Source organism: Ictalurus furcatus, chromosome 11, assembly GCF_023375685.1.
Source record: "Ictalurus furcatus strain D&B chromosome 11, Billie_1.0, whole genome shotgun sequence".
Taxonomy (NCBI): Eukaryota; Metazoa; Chordata; class Actinopteri; order Siluriformes; family Ictaluridae; genus Ictalurus; species Ictalurus furcatus.
This window is the reverse complement of record NC_071265.1, coordinates 15,705,429-15,710,430: the sequence shown is the minus strand read 5'-3', so window position 1 is coordinate 15,710,430 and position 5,002 is coordinate 15,705,429. Positions and strand designations below refer to the sequence as shown.

Below are 5,002 nucleotides of genomic sequence, written 5' to 3'. Positions count from 1 at the left end.
CACTGTCTTGTGTATTTATTTACCTGAACATTTATTATCGTGTACTAATTGCATATTTTGCGCTTGTGTCATATAGTCATTTACTACTGTGTATATATATATATATATATATATATATATATATATATATAAGTAAGATGCCATATACTATACAGTAGTACATGACAGCATGACACTGGAGCATCGGGCACAAGGACAGGGTGCCAATCCATCGCAGGGCACACTCACACATGCATCCACACTATATATATATATATATATATATATATATATATATATATATATATATATATATGAGAAATGTCAGTAAAACCCACTTGACTGCTTGGCATAAACACTGATCACTCATTTTTTCTGTTCTCTGGGATTCTGAGGGATATTTTAAGTTATCAATTCAGTGATAAGAATAACTCATTTATAGGATGCATTCCAATCCCAAGCACTAGTTTGTTTGTTTTATTGCCCTATTGGGGTGCTGTATGAACAGAAGCTTACAGCTTGTGCTCAGCCATCTTTATATCATTGATGATCATGCAAGCAGACGCTACAGTGGCAAGACCTGTGCAGTGTTCTGAATTATGAAAGATTATTGTTCTGTAGGGAGTTTACAGCATGTCTCTGGCTAGCTTTTAACTCCAATTTCTTACGCACTTTAGTCAAACATGGCCCATGCTGAGGTCTAAGGAGTGTTAAGGGCTAGTAGTGGTGTAAAGGGAGCAAGAAAGGGGGGAATGGACTCTGCAAACAGCATTACCTGAAACACACTAATGCTGTTATATTTTTTACATTGTTGTCATTAGTTAAATCAGCCTAACAAAGGTTCTCTAATAGGCTTATCAGTTGCAGTATTAAATGATACAGTGATGACTATGGGGTCTCTGAACAATACTATTATTTCTAACCTGTTTTTGCTCACTCTCAGACCAGGCCACTGCACGTCAAGTCAGGTCAGGTCTGTTACCCAGAGACTCTATTGCCTTTGTGCTCCATCCGAGAGAGAGAGAGAGAGAGAGAGAGAGAGAGAGAGAGCGCTGCCCTTCTCAGCCGATCATGGGCTGTGGCATTAATACTCAAAATCCAATGCATTAATGCTGCAAATCCATGAGTGAATATATGCTACAGATAACCGCATGAATAACCAAAATGATTTACATAATTGCACATAGGCTATGTGTTTTCTGGTGTTTGAAACCACTGCACACTTGCATATGCAAGCTTTATGAAAATTATACAGTCAATAGAATGGGCATTGTAAATGCAAGTTCTTTGAATTAACAGGGAAAAGGGAGAGGGGGAGAGAAAAAGAGTCAAACAATAATAATGTTAATGATGTTTTTTGGCCTGAGGGGAAAGAGAGGCTGGTGTGCCTCAGGAGATGGACTTCACTCACTGGTGAAATGATCTCCAAGCACTGCAGTGGGACGTGCTGGTAAATAACTCACATATGTGATGTGTTAGAGTAAGGTGTAATCGAATCATATGTGTACTTTGGTAGTTCTGTCTGTCTCTCTCACACACTTTTGCCCTCACTTTCGGTGTGTATATTGTGTGCTACAATTGTATAAGGATTGCAGAGACTTCTGTGTGTGTGTGTGTGTGTGTGTGTGTGTCTTATCAGAACCTGTGGAGGCTATGAACTTGTCACTGCACAGTTGCACAGGACCCGTGATGTGTTGCCTGTGCACCACACTTGGTGACGATCAAAGCGATTTATTGATTTTCTTTTAAGCATGTCTTAATGCCTTAAAAAAAAAATCTCCTGAGGCCTTTTTTTGTCAAATATAGTTTTCTTTGCTTTATCTGTTCTTGTCTTTGATGATTCTTATAACATTTTCAGGAATGTGCTCGGGAAAAGCAGGAAGAAGTAAGGCAAGAAGGAAAAGGTAGTGTGTGATGAGAAAAGGGTGGAGGAGGAAGAAGAAGAGTGGATGAGAATTGTATTCACCTCCTCTCCTTCACCTTTGCCAGTGTGTGTTGCTTCTGTCTTGTGGTCTGTATGTGGGGGTGATGTAGAGAGAGTGCAAAAGCAAGGAAAATGCTCAGACCCTGCAGGAGTCCCGTCCCCTGCCCGCCATCCATCGGCCGTGCAACCAATGGCGCCGCAGGGAGAGCGTCAGCGATTAAAGAAAGCAGGAAAAACACAGAGGAACAGCGATATGCCATTCAGCCAGCCGGAGAGCAAAGCCCTGGCCATATTTCCATGATTAATGACCTCCTCAAAGGGAGAGCTGCTTTGTACACCATCTTGTTCTATTTATGTTGCTCAGCCCAGCAGCATTTAGTTGGTGTCACATAAAAATGATCCAAACCTTATTATCCTGCTTCTTGTCCTGCTTCTATTATACATCTTTCTTTTGTTTACTTGGTATTCACAATGACACTGACAACACTGGCACTGCGAGTAAAAATGTTCCTAATTTATTTTTTTCTGGGTTTTTTTTTTTTGTTCTGCAGAAAGTCAGGGTGAAAAATAATAGAGGCAAGAAAGTGTTGCAGACAGCCAATCTATTAGTGTTTATGGACTTGCAGTGATTGCATAATCAATAATATTACCTTTTTATCACTGAGGTGATCAGTGGTGAAAGGATCAGCTGAGACTCTGTGACTAGAAATATATGACAGCTGTTAGAGGAGTTGACAGTGATACAAATGGTGATACAATAGACTACATTCTGGTGCAAGACCACATTCATACAAGAATTTATACCCGATTCTGGATGGTAAAATACAATTTTGCACTGCTTCTTAATGAATAAAGAAATAATTTTCAGATTGATTTCTAGGCATTAAAGATCTACAACTATCCATTACAATATCAATGAAAACACAATTATTACTATTGTGTAACATATGTAACATAGAAAACAATTTAATTTGGGAACAGTGCTGAAACATACCGATGGGTGATAAAGGGAACAAAATCCAACAGTTATCCACCCATCTTCTGGACTGCTAATCTCAACACAGGAGCTTATCCCAGGGGACAGGGTGCCAACCTATCGCAGGGCACAATCGCACACACACTCACACACCCATTCACACACTGTGGACAATTTAGAGATTCCAATCAGCCTACATGCATGTCTTCGAGGAAACCCCCAAAGTACAGGGAGAACTTGCAAACTCCACACACACAAGTTAGAGGCAGCAATCAAACCCCCAATTTGCGAGGCCAACATGCTAACGACTATGCCACCATGCCACCAAACCCAAAATCAAGTGTCTTAATAAAGTCTGTTCAGGAGGGAAACACCATCCTTCCAAAAGATATTCCCTCAGTTACTCTTTTGATGGTGGAGGAGAGCACAGTCTAACATGTTTGTCATATGGTAATTTCATAAAATCCCCCACGGTGAAGTAATACAAACAGTATTCATTTGTATCGCACAGTAACAAAGTAGGTGTTCATTGAGTAGTGATGGCAAGAATACAAAACACACTGACCTGAGTAAAAGGAACATCCATCCATTTTCTATACAGCTTATCCTACTGGGTCATGGGGAGCCTGGAGCCTATCCCAGGGAGCACTGGGCACAAGACAGGGTGCCGATCCATCACACGACACACTCACATACACATTCACACACCCAGTCATACACTATGGACAATTTGGACATGCCAATCAGCCTACCATGCATGTCTTTATAACCGGAGAACCCGGATGAAACCCCTGCAGCACGGGGAGAACATGAAAACTCTGCACACACAGGGTGTGGCGGGAATCAAACCCCAACCCTGGAGGTGTGAGGCGAACGTGCTAACCACTGTACGCCTTAAAAGGAACACTACTATAGTAACAATTTACTTGAGTAAATGTAAAATAGTGAAGAAAATTACTCAAGTAAGAGTCAATTAGTCCCCGCGTGGACATAATACTTGAGTAAATACTTTTTAAAAGGTCTACAACTGACACAACTGATCTGAAAATGTTCTACATCAGAGGAATGCATTTTTGAACATTTATGTTAATTGTAACATTTTACAGTGACAGTACATGAATAATCATGCACTAATACCTGAATTAATACTTATTTTATTATGAACTAATGATGATTTAAGGCATGTACTAATCACAAACTAATGAAGAGCTAACCTTAACTACAATGTGAGTCTTATAGTGGCCACATAGATCCTGACTGTAGGAGCCAACCCTGCTGAGAAACATCCTAGTAAGAACTCCAGGACTGTAGCTATTGCACAGTTCACTGGGTCTCGCTGAAATTCCTCACACCATGAGACAAAAAGTCACCACTTGAGGGCATACAATTTCCTTGTGGATGGTGCTCTAGCGTTCAACATGGTCTCTACAATCTCAGTTGTGAGACCAGAATCTGTGAGCTGGTGCCCCTCAGGGGCCAGACCCACAATTTCCATAGTTCTGACCAAGGGTGATAAATCAGCCCTCCGTCCTGAGACAGTAGATCCCTGCGGATGAGAATCTCCCAAGGAGTGCCGTCTAGCAGGGATATTTTCTCTGAGAACCATATTCAAGCTGGCCAATAAGGCGCTACTAGCAGCAGACATAGATAGTCTTGGGGAACTCTTGCTAAAACTTGTAGGAGCAGAGCTATCAGGGGAAAAGCATACAGATGTGACCTCTGCCCCATGTGCACCATGGCATCCAGCCCCAGTGGTGCGGGAGGAGTGAAGACGAATCACAGCGGGCAGTGTGCTGTCTCCTCAGAGGCAAACACATCCACTTCCTTTTGGCCGAACCTCTGCCATTGTGACAATTTCAAATGTGAAATGCTACATGCTGTAACAAGGTATAGCAGATTCAAATTCATGATCAGTAATGGTTAAAAAAGGGTCAAGTTATATAGTCAAATGTTTAAAAAAGAGAGTTAAAAGAGTGTTTATTTTTCACTGTTATCTCATTTTCATGTGTTAATACATTGATAATTCAAATATGTATAACGCTGATCAGTGATCTATTAGGATGGTCTGAATCCTGCACTCTGGGATCGATTGCTTAGTCTCCACCCACATACCTGGAGGAAGT

At 41.1% G+C, this 5,002-nt stretch overlaps 1 long non-coding RNA gene across 1 annotated transcript; it reads right to left on the bottom strand.

Moving 5' to 3' along the window:
- Nucleotides 1–2,329: 2,329 nt before the first annotated feature.
- LOC128615104 (uncharacterized) lies at nt 2,330–3,101 on the bottom strand. The gene is made up of 3 exons (XR_008387150.1): nt 2,898–3,101; nt 2,554–2,605; nt 2,330–2,395 (listed from the first exon to the last, which is right to left on the bottom strand). It is a non-coding gene; the product is annotated as an uncharacterized LOC128615104 (long non-coding RNA).
- Between the last annotated feature and the right edge of the window lie 1,901 nt (nt 3,102–5,002).